Raw genomic sequence first — 18,317 nt, 5'->3', positions numbered from 1 at the left:
ACTACAAGTCGTGTGCAGATTGTGGCTTTGTGCATGCTAAGGCCATCAAGAAGCTGGTGGAAAACTCTTAATGGCATGACCTCAGGAAGAACATCAGGCCTGTCACTATATTTCATACCCAGGCTCTGCTCCAAGTCCCACTTTGGCTCAGCTTTGATCAGCAAATCCTTGAAGAGGACAAGAATGGTTCTGCTACAGAGAAGCACAAGTATCATCGCAAAAGGGACTCAATGTCGATCCTGTTAAAGAAGCAGGCATTCCAGTTGGCAGTGTTGTTTCCCCACCTGTTCCCTGACACAATTTTCAGAGCTAATCTTGGTGGAGATATATGCATTGATCTGGATCCCAAAACTGTAGCCTGCAGCTCTCACATGGGTACAGCTGGTCCTCCACTCCATCCCAGCACCCTCTGGGGTGCATGTGGGCCTCACAAAGATGACCTCCACCAGCTCACCGTACAACCTCTCCACAGAAGGCAGGTAGCTGATCTGTCACTGACTTCAGATCCATTTCAAAGCATGGCAAATTTTCCAAAGACAAAGGATATTTTGGTCAGGCCCTGATGCAAAACACAACAATCTGCTTAAAGGCTTTTGTCTGGCGATGAGTATTTTTGGAGGTTGGAGGGGTTTGTTTGGCATTGCCTGAGAACTTATTGAGATGGCAAACAATTTATCATTACAATTATAACAGTGAGGTGGGCAACTTTCTTGGCTCCCTCTGGGGCATATGCCCCTGACTATCTGGCCAGCAGAACAACTATGGCCTGGATACCTCCCCAGAGGTTGATCTGGAGTGCCTTCCACTGAGAAAGCTGTCTCATTAATTACTCTTCTTTTTAAGGCCAAAGTGGTCCTCGGATTGCCTTTGCCTGTAGAGGAAAATAAGGCTGCCTTCCTCACAGAAATTTTACAGCTATCTTCCATGGCTGAACCATAGTTTCCCTTCAACAAGGCATTGATGGACCCCCATTTTTGTCATGTAGAGCAAGCCAGCCCTAGTGGTAAACTTTGTGGTCACCTTCTGCCATCATCCAGCTCCTGGCGACCTACATTTTTGATGGATCATCCCTCTCCAAAGAGTTTTGTGGCCCAGCCTTCTTCCTCTAAGCAGAATCCAGACTATTTTCCTTCAGATCCCACAGATAGGGGGTTGTACAGGAATGAAGCAAAATAAGAAAGTCTTCTCTTTGGGGAACCATTCCTTTCACTACGCAAACATAATTTGTATCCTGACCTGTTACTCCCATGTTCTATGGGAGAGGGGGGAAAATGATAGTTCCACACCTCCCAGGCCATCTTTGATATCATTCCGTGGAAGTTCTGTATGATGGGCAAGACGTTTCAAATCAGATCCTCTGCTCTGGATACAGTGAATTCAATGGCATCACTCACAGGCTCTTCTATTGCGATCCTCCACCATGCATTGGTGCGTTACACTGGCTTTTCAGGGGATGTGCAAATAAATTATATAACCATGCCCTTCAGTGGGGTTTGCCTCTTTGAAGAGAAGGCCTATTCAGAGCTGGTGTACTTCAAGATAGGTCAGACTAGAGCCTAGTGCGTGGGACTGGCTTGCCCTGCCTTCCAGTTTCATCAGCAATACTGAAAGTTTAGGGGATATTCAGGGGCTAATATTTTCAGCACCACCAGTCCTCGCAGACAGTGCAGCAGCATAATTAGTTCAGCCAGTAGACCCAACAGCAGCCTTCCTCATCCTCCCAAACCCTTCCTGTAAAAAACTGCTGTAGACCACCCTGGAGGGTGCACATATAGCCTGTAGGGGAGAAGGTATTCTTTCCCTTACCACACACGCGGTGCAACACAATGGGCTGTTGGATCCAACTGATTAAGTTACAGCCTCCTCTTATTCCGACCCCAGTTATCTCACACCATGCCTGCATTCTGCAGCAAGACGTTCTTTCTCTGTTGAGCAAAGGGGCAGTGGAGTTAGTCCTTCAGGAGATCAAGTTACTCCTTTGTTCCCAAGAAAGACAGTGGTCTCTGTCCCCACTACTGGGGTCTGTTTTTGGTAAGCAAAGCACTGAGAATCCTGGTGGATTGCATTTGGATTTCCCAGGCAGCAGCTGGTGTCAGATCACCTTGCGTGCAGCAGGTATTTCTGCACCCCCACCAGTAGTGACCACAGTGGTTACCGATGCCTCCCTCCTCAGTTTGGGTGGTCACTGTAGGAAGCAGGCCTGGTATATGATGAACAACTATGGTGCTGGCACCTTATACCAGGTCCAGGCAGTCCCGGTTAGTGTATGTAGGCAGTGTCTAGGAAGTCAGGGCTCTCTAGAGATAGCTGTGGATGAGCAGCCAATACTTATCTTGGAGGAGTGTAAAGCATGCAATACCATAGCAGTCACACAGCAACTTATCACACCTGAAAGGAACCATACAGTGTTGCAAAAATAAAGGTACTTCATTATACTAACACTGAACTGGATTACTGATAGGCAGTCCCCAACTGGAGGTAAGTACACACTATATATATATATATATATATATATATATATATATATATATATATATATATATATATATATATATATATACACACACAAACACACACACACACCCCCGACCCCCTCCCATCCACCCATATATATGGAAAATGTCACTTACCCAGTCTACATCTGTTTGTGGGGTGTTCCGCTGCAGATTCACATGCTATGCACAGGTCCTGCCATCTAGTGTTGGGCTCGGAGTGTTACAAGTTGTTTTTCTTTGAAGAAGTCTTTTCGAGTCACGGGACCGAGTGACTCCTCCTTTTCGGCTCCATTGCGCATGGGCATCGACTCTATCTTAGATTGTTTTCCCGCAGAGGGTAAGGTAGGAGTGATAGAGTGTAAACAAAGAGATGCCCATGCAATGGAATAAAGATGTATGTACATATGTACAAATTTAAATGGAACTTAAACGGCTACAGGCTCCAGAGGAGGAGGGACAGCGCATGTGAATCTGCAGCGGAACACGCCACCAACAGATGTACACTGGGTAAGTGACATTTTCCGTTCAATGGCATGAGTAGCTGCAGATACACATGCTATGCATAGACTACAAAGCAGTTCTCCTCCCCTAAGCGGTGGTCAGCCTGTAGGAGTTGAAGTTGTTTGAAATAGTGTTCTTAGTACAGCATGTCCTACTGTGGCTTGTTGTGTTGCTAACACATCTACACAGTAATGCTTGGTAAATGTATGAGGTGTTGACCAAGTGGCTGCTTTGCAGATTTCTGTCATTGGCATATTTCCTAGAAATGCCATTGTTGCCCCTTTTTTCCTGGTGAAATGCGCTTTTGGTGTAATTAACAGCTGTCTTTTAGCCTTTAGGTAGCAAGTTTGGATACATTTCAGTATCCATATCGCTATGCCTTGTTTTGATATAGGATTACCAGTATGGGGTTTTTGGAATGCAACGAACAACTGTTTAGTTTTCCTAAATGATTTTGTTCTGTCAATGTAATACATTAAAGCTCTCTTAATATCTAATGTATGTAGTGCTCTTTCTGCCACTGAATCTGACTGTGGGAAGAAGACTGTTTGATTTAAATAAAACGGTGAGATGACTTTTGGTAGAAATCTAGGGTTTGTGCGAAGTACAACCTTATGTTTGTGTACTTTTATAAAGGGTTGTTCAATAGTGAATACTTGTATTTCACTAACTCTCCATAATGAAGTGACTGCCACTAGAAATGCTACTTTCCAAGTTAGGAATTGAATCTGACATGAGTGCATGGGTTCAAAGGGTGGACCCATGAGTCGTGTGAGTACAATGTTAAGATTCCATGAGTGTACTGTTGGCGTTCTTGGAGGTATGATCTGTTTTAGACCCTCCATTAAACCTTTGATGACGGGCACTCTAAATAGCAATTTGGTTTGTTTATTTTGCAAATAAGCAGAAATTGCTGTGAGATGTATCTTGATGGATGAAAAAGCAAAATTTGCTTTTTGTAGGTGGAGTGAATAACTCACAATGACTTGTATGGTTGCCTCTAAGGGTGTTATGTGTTTTGCTTGACAGTAGAAAAACAAATCTTTTCCATTTGTTAGCATAACACTGCCTGGTGGTAGGTTTTCTTGCCTGTTTAATCACTTTCATACATTCTGGTGGAAGATTTAGATATCCAAAATCTAAGATTTCAGGAGCCAGATTGCCAGATGGAGCATTGCTGGATTGGGGTGTCTGATCTGTTGTTTGTTTTGTGTCAACAGGTCTGGTCTGTTTGGGAGTTTGATGTGTGGTACTACTGACAGGTCTAGCAATGTGGTGTACCATGGTTGACGTGCCCACGTTGGTGCTATAAGTATGAATTTGAGTTTGTTTTGACGCACTTTGTTGACCAAAAATGGAATGAGCGGGAGAGGGGGAAAAGCGTAAGCAAATATCCCTGACCAGTTGATCCATAGAGCATTGCCCTTGGATACAGGGTGTGGGTACCTGGACGCGAAGTTTCGGCATTTTGCGTTGTGGTTGGTGGCAAACAGATCTATGTCTGGTGTCCCCCACTGACGAAAGTATTAGTGAAGTACTTGGGGGTGAATTTCCCACTTGTGGGTTTGTTGGTGATCCCGACTGAGGTCGTCTGCCAATTGATTGTGAATTCCTGGAATGTATTGAGCTACCAGGTGTATGCTGTTGTGAAATGCCCAATGCCAATTTGTTTGTGCTAGAAGGCAAAGTTGGCATGAGGCACAGGGTCTTGAAATGCCCACCCTTTGTATAAATTTGTGGGATTCCACCACTGAAGCGAAATGTGTGTTTGGCGGTCTATCAACACTAGATCTTGGAGATGACCATGTGCCTGCGACCATTGTTTTGGGAGGCACTGTTGTAAGGGCCGCATGTGTAACCTTGCATTTGGGACAATGGGGATGCATGATGCAATCATACCCAACAGTTTAATGACAAATCGACAGTGTAGTGTTGGTTTGGCTGAATTCTTGGCAATATGGTGTGGAACGATTGCTCTCTTTGTGGGCTTGGGCTTACAAGCGCTTTTTGGGTGTTTAATGTGGCCCTTAAGTACTGCTGAATTTGTGATGGTTGTAGGTATGGCTTTGGTAATTTATTGCGAACCCTAGTGTGTGTAGGGTGTTTATTACATAACGTGTGTGATGTTGGCACTGTTTTTGAGTGTTGGCTTTTATTAGCCAATCGTTGAGATATGGGAAGACATGTATATGTTGTCTCCTTATGTATGTTGAGACTACGGCAAGGCATTTTGTAAAGACTCTGGAAGCTGTTGTTATCCCGAAGGGTAATACTTTGAACTGGTAATGTTTTCATTGTATTACAAATCGGAGATATTTTCTGTGAGCTGAATGGATGGGTATGTGAAAGTATGCATCTTTTAGATCCAGTGTTGCCATAAATTCTTCCTGTTGTAGCAGTGGGACTACATCTTGTAGCGTTAGCATGTGAAAGTGTTCTGATCGGATATAGAGGTTGAGAGTCCTGAGATCTAATATTGGTCTTAATGTTTTGTCTTTTTTGGGAATAAGGAAGTACAGGGAGTAAACCCCTGTTCCTTTTTGATGATGTGGCCCAAGTTCTATGGCTTGTTTGAGTAATAGTGCCTGGACTTCTGTTTGCAACATTGCAACATGCTGCGATGAAAGTTTGTGCGCTTTTGGGGGAATGTCTGGAGGAATTTGTGTGAACTCTATGCAGTAACCATGTTGGATAATGGATAATACCCAGGTGTCTGATGTGATGTTTAACCATTGGTCGTGGAACTTTTGTAGTCTTCCTCCCACAGGGGAAGTGTGGTGAGAGAAGGTGGTGGTCAAGTCACTGTTTGTTATTTGTGGCTTGTTTTGAGGATTGGTATTTTCCTCTAGAATTGGGGAATTGTTCTCTGTAGGATCCCCAAAATCCCCCTCTCTGATATTGTGTCTGGTAAGAGGGCTTGGCTTATGAGGTTGATGGCTCGGAAGGTTGTGGCCTGAAGCCTCCCCTATATTGAGGCTTTCGAAATGAGCCTCTGTATTGGGATGAGTAAAGCGCTCCCATCGCTTTGGCAGTGTCAGCGTCTTTTTTCATCTTGTCTATGGCTGTGTCAACCTGTGTGCCGAATAATTGTTGCTGATTAAAACGCATGTTGAGGACGGCCTGCGGAGTCTAGCGCCAATCTTATTTGATGGTTCGTAATTGCCTGTCCCTCCTCTACCACCTGCTGGGCTCTCTTCTGTTGGTCCTTGGGGAGATACTGAATAATGTCCTTCATCTCATCCCAGTGAGCCCTATCGTACCTAGCTAGTAGGGCCTGTGAATTAGCTATGCGCCACTGATTGGCTGCTTGCGATGCCACTCTTTTTCCTGCAGCATCGAATTTCTTGCTTTCTTTATCTGGAGGGGGTGCATCTCCAGAGGACTGTGAGTTAGCCCTTTTCCTTGCTGCGCTGACCACTACTGAGTCTGGGGGCAGCTGTTGTGTGATAAAAATGGGGTCGGAGGGTGGTGGCTTGTATTTTTTCACTACCCTTGGGGTTATAGCCCTTCCTTTAACCGGTTCTTGGAAGTATGTGGCATGAGTTGAGGACAATGTATTGAACAGGAAGTCGTCCTCCAGAAGTTCTGTGTGCATGGTCACGTTGTGAAATGCCGCTGCCCCAGCTAGAACCTGTGTATATGAGGTGCTATCCTCAGGTGGCGATGGCTTAGATGGGTAGCACTCTGGACTACTGTCTGAGACTGGGTCATCATAGAGATCCCATGGATCTGTGTCATGTTGTGACTGCATAGTGTGTGATGGAGACTGTGCAGTGGGTGTAGCAGGCGGGAGACAGTTACTTGAGGAGACTGGGGAGGAGACTGGGGAGGAGACTGGTGAGGAGAAAACTGGGTAGGCGGAGATTTCTCTCTTGGCATTTTAGCCGTTGGCTGATCAGTGTCCAAACATCCATGGAAGGCCAGTTTCCTTTTTGTTTTCAGAGGGGGTGCTGTAAGGACCTTGCCAGTGTCCTTGTGGATTTGTATCCTGGCCTGTTTTTAATCGAAATCCTCCATTTGTTGCAATTCCTCATCAAATCTATGGCTTTCTTTTAGTTGTTTCTAAAGTCCATGCTCCTCTGTGTAGGAATGTTTTTTCAGCTCCGAAACCGTTTTTTTCGGCACCGATGGGCCTGGAGTAGTTGTTGGCCTCGGTTCCGATAGTGACTTTCGGGGTTTCGCCTCGATGGGTCGGTGTCGTATGATTTCGGAGCCTGTGCCTTGGCTCGAGTCCGAAGTCTTTGTTACTGGCGTGGCCTTTTTCGGTGCCAAAGATGTTACTTGGTCACAGGTCGCTTATTTATGGGTCGAGCCATGGCCTTCCGGCAGTGGCGTCCCCGAGGCCTTATATTTGGGCTTGGTTTGGGTCGGGGCAAGCGTACTCACATGCTGGCCCGCTGTTAGTGGTTGGTCGACGTCGGACTCTTGTTCGGAATCGGATCCCCGAATGGAGACAGCGGTGTGGATCATCTCCTCCTCTTCTGCGTCGAGTCGTTCGGTGCTTCTGGACGCCATCTCTAACCTTCACGCTCTTCGGTCTCTTAAAGTCTTTTTCCAACTGAAGGATTTACAGGCTTCGCCTGTATCCTCTCGATGATCCGGAGATAAACAGAGGTTACAAACCAGATGTTGATCTGTGTAGGGATACTTGGTGTGGCACCGAGGGCAGAATATAAACGGGGTGCGGTCCATGAGGCTTAGATCATACTTTTGGTCAGCCCGACCAGGCCCAAGTTGGGCGCGGGTGCCCCGAAGGGTGATCAAAGATGTGTATCCCCCGGTACCGAGGTGTCGATGTTGGATGAGACGCGATCGAAAACAATACTGACGAATTTAGATGGTTTGTAAGATTTTTCCGACTCGAACAACTGGAGTGAAGAGGAACACATCCGAACCCGATGGCAGAAAGAAAAAAATCTAAGATGGAGTCGATGCCCATGCGCAATGGAGCCGAAAAGGAGGAGTCACTCGGTCCTGTGACTCGAAAAGACTTCTTTGAAGAAAAACAACTTGTAACACTCCAAGCCCAACACTAGATGGCAGGACCTGTGCATAGAAAGTGTATCTGCAGCTGCACATGCCATCGAACAAATATATACATATATATGCATACACAGTAATAGTTAGGAATTAGCATAATGAACAAGCATTGGCAAGAAATTTTAGAAAATAGGACCCTAGGGGAGGACCAAACCATATACTAAAATGGTGGGATGCGAAGTGAAGTGCCACACCCAAGGATAAGGAGTAGTTAGAGGGGAGCTGGGATAACTTGGGACCTCCAGAGGTGAGTACCTACGTGCCTACGTGACCCACCAGCGACCAAGAGAGCAAAGGTAAATACCTGAAATTCCAAGGACTAACAATAGGACTTAGAAAAGGAACTTTGCAAGAACAGGACCAGACCAAAGGGAACCCAAAGGTGGATTCTGGAAGAAGAGGACCTGCAAAAGAAAGGGGACAGAGTCCAGTCCACGATGGAGTGTCCAGACTGGGCAGGAGCCACTACCCACCCTTCTGTGGATGTAGATCCGTGTCCACGAGGGAAAGTGAAAATCAGCTGAGGACTCCAGGAGCTGCAGAGAAGTCCTTGGAGTCATGCAGGTGATGTCCCATGTCGGTCATCTGGTCACAGTTGGTGTGATCAGGACGACCACTAACAAGCCTTGGCAAATGTAAGTTGGAGCAAAAGAAGAGTTGCAAGGCTGAAGAGGATCAGCAAGGCCCAGGGGACTCGACCCTAGGAGGGATGTCCGGGTTGACCCTCAGGGGTCGGGAGAGGCAGAAGAAGAATGCACAGCCTAGACACAGGCAACCTCCTGGCAGCAGGTACGGTAAGTTGCAGTGAGGCACAATCAGCACACCTAGAGAGGAGTCCTGCGTCGCAGGGGCAGCAGAGGAGAGACTGTCCTTGCAAGAATGAAATGATGGGGGCCGGGACTACTTGGAGCCTGAAGATCCCTTGGAGCAGGAGTCAACAAGCCTTGGTTGTTGCAAGAGTTGAGGTGCACAGGGGTACTACCCTGCAATGAGAGGCAAGGGCTCACTGTCTCCCATAATGGGCAGAGGACAGAGAGAACCAAGGGGACCACACTAGACCACCACCTGTGTTGCAGGATCCATGGTGTTCTAGAAAAGAGCATATTCACACAGCCAGAAGTTGTTGCAGATGCAGGGGATTGACTCCTTCACTTCAAGGGAGACGACTCCTTGCTTCTTGGTGCAGCTGAAGTCTTGCCGACCCCAGCCGTGGAAATGTTGCAGTTGCTGGAAGGAGCCGGGGAAACAATGTTGCAAGGCAAGGATGTCTCAGGAGTTGCAGTCTTGTCGGTTCCTAAAGTGTCCAGCTGTGGTTCTTGTGGCCAGGAGCAGAAGAGGTTGATGCAGAGGAGACCTGGTGGAGTCTTGCACTCTGAATCTGGGGACCCACCCGCCAGGGAGTCCCTAAATAACCCTAACAGGGTGGGTTGGTCACTTTGCACAGTGACCACCTAGCAAAGAGGGTCATTGATGTCACCTGCCTGACCTGGCCACTCAGATACTCCCAGGGGCCTCTGCACATCTTGGATTCAAGATGGCAGAATCAAGTGGCCACCTGGAGGAGCTCTGGTCACCATTCCTGGGTGGTGATGGACAGGGGAGTGGTCACTCAGCTTTCCTCTGTCCAGTTTCATGCCACAGCAGGGAATGGGGGTCTGACTGGGACAAACTGGTTTGTGCAAGGAGGGCACCAAATGTGCTCTTCAAAGCGAACCGGTGGCCTGGGGACGCTTACCCCTCCCCAGCCTTGTAACACCTATTTCCAAGGGAGACGGTGTTGTCTCCCTCTCCCACAGGAAATCCTTTGTTCTGCCTTTCCCTGCCTGAGCAGGTCAAGCAGCAGGAGGGCAGAAACCTGTCTGAGGGGCTAAAGCAGCACAGGCTGCTGGCAAAACCCTGGAAGACTGGTAGGAGCAATACTGGGGGGGTCCTCTAAGGAGCCTCCAGAGTGCATGGAAACATGCCACCAATACTAGCATTAGTATTGGGGTATGATTCCGACATGTTTGATACCAAACATGCTTAGGTTCGGGGTTACCATTATGTAGCTGGACCACAGGTAGTGAGTGACCTGTGGCCAGTACATGGGTAAAATGACTTCCCCGCACTTATGAAGTGCAATGGATTGGAACTGGAGTTCATAGGGGCATGGATTGGAATTGGAGTTTATAGGGGCACCTCTGCTCATGCAGGGGTGCCCTCACACACAGGAACCTGCAGCCTGACCTCTGCGCTAGGAGGGCCTACCTTAGGGGTGGCTTACAGTGACCTGATGCAGTGACCAGTAGTGGAAGGGTGCATGCACCTTTTCACGCAGGCTGCAATGGCTGGCCTGTAGACATATTTTGCATGGGCTCCCATGGGTGGCATAATACATGCTGCAGCCCGTGAGGGACCCCTGGTGTACCAATGCCCTGGGTACCATATACTAGGGACTTACAGGCGTACATCAGTATGCCAATCATGGGGTGTGAAGAGTACCAAAGAAACCAAATTTGGAGGAGAGAGCACACTCACTGGGTTCCTGGGTAGCAGGATTCCAGTGAAGACAGTTTAAGCACTCTAATGAACAGGCAAAAAGTGGGAGGGTAACTATGCCACAAAGAGTGGCTTTCCTACAGTCATCTCGATGGCACTAGAAATCAGATCCTAACAGCGCTGGACTCGTCTCTCAGGGTGTGGTACTGTGGTCTGTTTAGAGTGCGTCTGGTTCCTTCATGACCTTTTCCACTTGGGACAGGTCTCTCACAGTAGGAGAGGCAGGTGCTGCATCTGAACCTCCAGAGCCTTCGTACTGAGCTATGTAGTCTGAGTTCCTTTAATCTGTCTTCTGATGTGACGGACATGACTTCGTCAGCCCATCAGACCTCTACCAAATCAGTTTTGGAGTTGGGTCCTGTTTTGGCTCTTGGTGCATCAACGCACTGTTAAGAGCCAGTTGTTGCTTTTGTTAAAGCCTCTCTTTATCTTACATTTTATGTAGAGGTTTAGTCCATTTGTGCCCCCAACCCCTCTCCCTTTGTATGTCTCAGTGGGACCTTACTTTAGTGCTCACTTTTTTGATGTGTATGCCCTTCGAACCAATGCACTGTTGTTGTGTGCAGCTGCATATCTTGAAGACTGTGTCAACAGGATAGCAAGTTGTAAGCCTTGTCCTTTTTCCACATTTTTTCCAGACAAATTGGTCCTTTGGACCAATCTTCTGTACTGCTGAAGGTGGTTACACTGTTTCAAGTGGCTAAGTGCATCACTCCATCAACTTTCTACCTGCCTCCAAGTCCCACCAAAGTGGAGATGAACCTGCACTGTCTGGATTCTTAAAGGATCCTAAGTTTTTACACTGACAAGCCCTGTGCATAGTGGATCAATGATCAACTGCTCTTTGGTGGTTTTGGTTCCAAGAAAACCAAGGCATTTCAGAAGTAGACCATTACACACTAGATTGTGCAATGCATCAAAATCTGCTACGATACTGTCATGAAGTAGCCTCCTGAGAAAATCACACCCTACTCCAACAGGGCGAAATGTGACTCTTCGGCATTGTCCATGGTGTTCCTATTCTGGATATCTGCAAGGTTGCAACTTGGGCTTCAGTCCATATTTTCACAAGACAAAAGTGGCTCCGATTTTAAAGTCTGGTAGTGTGGCTCTTTTGCTTGATCTGTTCTGCAGGACGTCCTGATTTAACCTTTTCCTCAGACCCACAAGCTTAAAGACACTGTTTGGATATGGTAAAAGAGGTGAGGAGTATGCAGTAGCAGTCACCATCAGAAGAAGAAGTTATGATAGGTTCTTCTAACTGCAGATTCTTCACCTATAGAATATCCCCAGGTGCCCGACTGGATCTGGAAAATTCTTTAGCAATGCTCCTGTGTGCCAATTGTTTGGCCATGTGTCTATGTGATGACTCCGTTAAGCCTCAGAAGTGACAGAGCAGGGTCATCTCCTCTTTGGTCCCAAAGCCCCACCTTTGCACGCCAATGTCAATTCTTTTCTTTCTGTGCCCTTCAATGTAGATCTGGAGCTCCGCTCCCAATTTTGTCAGTCTTTCAACAACTCAAAAAAATAACTTTGCAGTGCACCAGGGAACAACTTCCCCACCAAACACGGAAGTCAAAACTCTACCACTCTGAACATAAGTAGAGCTCCTGTTAGAAACGCAGCTGCTGTTTCTGCTCCAAGTTACAGGACGAGTTCCAGTACTGATCTAGAGGCCGCTCATGTGAAAAATTCAGCTCCTGGTCAGACTCTTCTGATAAGTCTAAGTCTAGACCCAAGTGCAAGAAATCTATTGAGAAAATGCAGATCACACCCCTTCAGTGCCTCCTGGGTTCAAACTAATTACCCAATGGGTCCCGGCGTACCTTGTATTCCGTAGGTCGTCTGTGATGCCACAGCAAACAGCAGCCTTTAAAGAAGCCTTACTGCAGATCTTTGGTGCATTTCTGGTTCACTCTGGCACAACTCTGGGTCCCAAAAACCCGCCAGGGTCTTCAGTCAGACTTCTTTTAGCAGATCCAACCCTGACACCATCTGCCCCAGCAGAGCCTGCTTCAGGGCTGTGCAAACGTCATCAATGACTTCTACACTGACACTAAGGTCCACACTGATTCTTTTGGCGCTGGTGCCAATCAACAATCTGATTTCTGATCCCATGCTGAGGCATACAATCATGGCCTATGTCGGACTATGAAATAGCAGGAGCAGAACCAGTGGGTATAGCCAGATTCCAATCCCAAATCTCTGCTTCGATATTAGCACAGCATTGATACTATTCTTGGTTCTGATTCAGACACAGTGCAAGAAAGGCCCTAAGTCAGCTCAAGACATTGATAATGAGAAAGAGAAAGGGTCCCCTGCCCTTATTATACCGAGGATTAATTGTATATGCACTTAGAAAGTGCAAAGTTGTCAGCTTGGCCACCCTCAGAAGAAATTGCTTTGTATGCACTGGTGGTTGGAAAGGCAGCTGAAGCAGTAGAATTGCAGTTGCCCACTTTAAAGATGACATGAAATGTGTTGACAAATTCCTCAAATCCGAGCCAGCTTCATCTGAGTCCTTATTTCCATTTAAAGGGGCCCTTCTGGCAACTATTGCTATTTATTTCCTAGTTTATCACTTGAGTTCTCCACTGGGTACCCCTTAATACTCCTTTTGGTTCAGACATCTGAGGGTTGCCCCAGGGCTGTACAAAATATTTTCTAAAGTGTGCATTAGAACTTACTTCAGACACTCAAAATAGGCAGACAAGGGCAATTTTACTTCCCTTCCTTTACACCTCGCCTGGTAGAGACTATTAACTAGCTGCAGTTTCCCAGGTGGAATGGATCCAGAAGATGTTTTGTGAGAAGTATCCCTGTGGCCGGTAGGCAGCATCTATCTGCTCCGTGTGTGTCATCTGCACCCCCTATATAAGTCCAGCCAAGCACACTGAAGTCAGTTTATTTCACGACTTTCCATGACAGAAGCGAGAAGCCCTGAAGAACACTGGCCACTGGTGTGGAAAATTAGGGCCCTAAAAGGGGAACAGCCCTGTCCCTAGGAAACTGTTAAGAGTGGGGAGGATGGATGGGTTGATAAGGAATCTACACAGCTAGATATAGGCCCTCATTATGATATTAACGGTAAAAACCGCCTACCACCGTGGCGACGGCCACCAGCAGCCGTATTATGTCAAATAATACGGCCTGGCGGTGTTCTGCTGGCGGACGCTTCCAGTGGCAGCAGCAGCACGTCCTGTCTCCTGCCAGAGGACCCCCTGAACACAGGTAAGTGGGTGCTCCAACAGGGGAGGGGGTAGGGGATGTTGTGTGTGTGTGTGTTTGTGAGAGAGAATGTGCGTGCATGTGGGTGTGTGTTGCGTGATGAATGTGTGTGCATGTCTGGAGGTATGAGTGCGTCTATATTGTGTTCTGTGTCTGCGTGTATGTATGAAAATGTGTGCGGATGTGTGTCAATGGATGTATGCATGCGTGGATGCATGTGGGAATGGGTGTGTTTATGTGTAGGGGGTGTGTGAATGTAGGGGGGTTTGGAGAGGAAGAGGCGGAATGGGGGTATCTGGAGAGGGGCGTGGGGGAGACTATCAGTGACAGGGGTAGTGCCTACCGCCCTGGTTTTTGTGGTGGTAAGGAAGCCACGCAAACCATGGCGGTAGGCGGGGTCATTAATTCGCAGGCGGTACAGTGAAGGCTGCCAGGCTGGAGATTGATATCGCCAGCCCGGCGGCTGTTACCGCCGTGGCCGACAGTCTGGTACATTGGCAGTTTGTCATCAGCCACAACTCCAATGTCATATGGTGGAAAGTACCGCCAGCCTGTTGGCAGTACTTTCCACCATATTGCCGGCGTCCGCCAGAGTCATAATGAGGGCCATAGTCTCTATCAGATAAGGTGTTACCGAAGATAAGTAACTTTTCCATCTGATAGAACCTTCTAGCTACAGATTTCTTACCTTAGAATTGATACCCAATCAATACCATCCCTGGAGGTTGGTATGTGGGGCAATTAGAAAGTCCTGAAGGACCGAAAGGGCAAAGTGCCCATTTCTAGGGACCTCAATGTCCAGGCAGCAGTGCTTTGTGAACGTGTGCACAGAGGCCCATGTTGCAGATAGCCAGGATCGGAAATCTGCATGCTAAAGTAGTGGTTGCAGCTTTAGCTGTAGCGGAATAAGCCATCAGGTAGTTATTTTGGCCAATGTGTGGCAGATCATAATGCAGAGTACGACCCATCTGGAGATGGTCTGCTTCTCCATAGCTAGACCTTTCTTCGCTCCAGCATACCCCACAATGAGTTGGTCATTCCCCCAGAACTCTTTAGTTTGATTAAGGTAGAACGACAACACTCTTTCTGGGTCCAGATAGTGGAGTTGCACCTCTTCCTTAGAGGGATGTGGAGGAGTGTCAAAAGTAGGCAGGGTGATGGATTGGCCTACATGCTAGAGGGTGTTAAGGATTTTAATTCCAGTTGCATTGTTCGGAGATCGAAGAAGTTGATGTGGAGTCCGGATTCTACCGGAGACCAGAGGCCTCTGATCTCCACAACCCCAGATGGCAGTTCCATCCCAGGAGTGATGCATCTGTCACTACTGTGAGATCTAGTTAGAGAAGGGAGAGGGGTCTTCCTCTGACCCAGTAGTGGTTCATTAGCCAACACTGCAGAATTTTTGCAGTATCTCCCCCCATATCCCCCCCCCAAGATCTAGACCATGTCACATAGATTTCCCTAATGCTGCTCCCACTGGAAGTTTAGGTCCCATTGCGGAGCCCGCAAATGCCAACGTGCATGTGTTTCTAACAGGATGCAGAAGGCCATGAGTCCCAACAGCCTCAGAGTTTGTCTCACCAAAATCCAGGATAAAGGCGGAAGCACTGGAATCATAGCCTTAATATCTTAGACTCACCACTTGGGAGGATAAGCCCAAAACTGCACTGTATCCAGAAGAGCCCCGATGAAAGGGAGGGTCAGAGAGGGAGTCAGGTGTGATTCAGACTGTTTATAGTGAAACCCCAGCATATGCAGGAGGTTACCATAGTCTGGAGGTAGGAGGTGACAGCCTGGGGCAAACCCTCCTTCAACAGTCACTCGTCAAGATGGGGAAAGACCAACACCCCTGATCTCCGCAGATGAGCTGCATCCACTGTCATCACCTTCGTGGGCACCCAAGGGGCACTGGAAAGGCCAAAAGGGAGCATGGCAAACTGAAAATGCTTGTGGCCCACCATGAACCGCAGGTAACTTCTGTGAGCAAGCAGGACAGGGATGTGGAGCTAAGCATCCTGCAAATACAACACTAGCATCCAGTCTCCTGGATTCAGGGCAGACCAAACCTGAGCTAACATGAGTATTTTGAACTTCTCCTTCTTGAGGAAGTAGTTGAGGGGGCATAGATCTAGAGTAAGACAAAGTCCTCCATCCTTCTTCAGCACCAGAAATGAGCAGGAATAGCAACCACAGCCCACTTCTGGGTTTGGCACCATTTCTAAGGCTTCCTTGGCCAACAGAGCCATGATTTTCTAGAAGAGAGGAGAAAGATGATCCTCCTTCAGCCTTTTGTAAGATAGTGGCATGGGGAAGGGGTGGTCACAAAGTGGAGGGAGTACCTCCTTTTCACGCTATGTAAAACCCACCTGTTTGATGTTAAGGATTGTCAGTGAGGCTGGTGATGGTGAATCCTGTTGCCAACTGTATGCCCATAATAATATGTGAGCAGATTAGGAGGGCTTGGAGGCTGCGGACGATGTGGTGGACTGACTCAACCCATGGCTGCCTGACACACAAAGTCTGTGGTTACCACGCCCTCGGCGATGCAGGGGCCCTAGAGCTTGCCCGGCACAGTGGCTGACAGGATATTGGTGCAGCTGGAAGCCCCTTCCGTAGCCACGAAAGCAGCTAAAGGTAGAGTGTGGGTGATGGGGGGGCACAGAAAGGCCCAAGTATCTGGCTGTAGCCTCACTATCCTTAAAGCACCCCATCGCCAAATCCGCCTTGTTTCCTAAGAGATAGGAGTCATCAAAATGCTTGTCCATCAAGGATGATTGGACATCACCTCAAAAACCAGTCGTCCTCAACTAGGTGTGGTGTCTCAAGGCCACCGTCAACTAAACCACTCTACCCAGAGATCGCTTGTGTCAAGTCCACAACAGATGGTGAACTTCACTGCATCTCTCCCATCAGCAACAGCCTGGGAGAGCACAGCCTGGGCCTTCTCCAGAAACATTGGCAGCAACTGTGTCCCACAGAGCATGGGAATAGCAGCCCAAAAGGCATGCGGTGTTCACGGACCGCAATGCCAGCTGGCAGAAGAAAACATCTTCCCCAAAAGTGTGCAGCCTCTTGGATTCCCTGTCTGGGGGTACGGTAGGGAATGCACCAGGATTTATGTGGGACGTAGGATGGGTGAGGAAAGTTGGGTCTCCTGGTGGGGGTGGTGGCAACGAGCAATCATCCTATTCACAGGAGCCCCTGTGCTAGGTTTGGACCAAGACCCCAGAAGGACGTCATTGAGGGCTTCATTAAATGGGAGTAGTGGTTCTGAAGGGGAAACTCCCAGTTGCAGCACCTCTGTCAAGACATAAGTCTTGACTGCCACTGAAGGCAGTCGAAGGTCAAGGACCTAAGCCACCCTCTATACCACCATCGCAAAAGAAGCTCCTCCTCCGTAGCCACAGTAGGGGAGAAAGCATACCAGAATCTGAGGAAATATCCAGTCCACTGGCTTCACCCAGTTCTTCACACTAGTCCATGTTGGGATCTTCATAGAGCTGGTGATCTTCAGGGCCCAGTGACCCCTTGTCTTCCCTACCCAAATCCTAGCCCATAGGAATCGGGCTCAGGCTCTGACATGGAAAGCACGGCTCCGGAAACGTTGTTGATCAACACACCTCAAGCTTGGTGTTGAAGTCGGGTATTAGAAAGGGGGCGGTGCTGCCGGCGGCACCAGAAGCGTCAGCATCCGGAAAGGTTGAGGTGCCACAACCAATGACGGTCCAGATCCAGGAAATTATCCGTGGGGCCCATCTGGAGCTGGGGCTGAAGACGAAGAGGCTCCTGCCAGCTCCTCAGACCCAAAGGCGCACCAGAGGAGTTTGTCCACCCAAATATGAGGCGCTTGGCCTTATAAAACTCCTAATGCGGTGGGGGTCGCTCTCACTCCCATAAGGGAGGCGCAGAGGCGGCACAGGCTCAATCGCCAAGTGAGACCTACAATGTGGACACTCCTGCGTCTCATCGGCCAACAGACACGGAAAAGTTGAAGAGCACTTCAGCTTCTTCTTGTGTCAGGACTTACCCGAGTGTTTCAACAACTTGGAGTGTGATGACAACCTCGAACTCCGCAACCACTCCTGGGATCTTCCTCTCAACCGAGCATTGAGGAGTCGCACATTGGGCCACCATCAGCTTGAAAGATCGTTCCTTCCAAGCCTTGGGGTTCATGGTGTGGCAGTCAAAGCACTATGAGTCATGGTCGTGCTTGAGGCACCACAGGCAAAGAAGATGCGAGTCTGTCACTGACAATCGGCTGACAATGGGTCATTCTCTGCATTAAGGTCTGCTACACACTGGCTAAAAAAAAAAAGAAAAAAAAAAAAAAAAACTCCTGAAGGCTTACAAGCTCATTCCACCTGAGCTAATGCTGCGACCACTGCATTAGCACGCAGAGCTCCTGCACTAGATATCTGCCAGGCAGCAATGTGGGCCTCTTTGCATACTGTTAGAAATGGGGTAATTGGTTGGCAGTCAGGTTACCCCCTGTCCAAGCAAGGACCCTCACTCTAG

At 48.1% G+C, this 18,317-nt stretch overlaps 1 protein-coding gene across 2 annotated transcripts in view; it reads right to left on the bottom strand.

The window, feature by feature from the left end:
- The window catches only part of ZNF276 (zinc finger protein 276), a 227,403-nt gene that overhangs the window by 4,176 nt on the left and 204,910 nt on the right, over nt 1-18,317 (bottom strand). The gene's annotated exons all lie outside the window — the stretch shown is intronic.

Source organism: Pleurodeles waltl, chromosome 12 (assembly GCF_031143425.1).
Source record: "Pleurodeles waltl isolate 20211129_DDA chromosome 12, aPleWal1.hap1.20221129, whole genome shotgun sequence".
NCBI lineage: Eukaryota > Metazoa > Chordata > Amphibia > Caudata > Salamandridae > Pleurodeles > Pleurodeles waltl.
The sequence above is the reverse complement of the archived record's forward strand: the minus strand, read 5'-3'. Positions and strand labels throughout refer to the sequence as shown.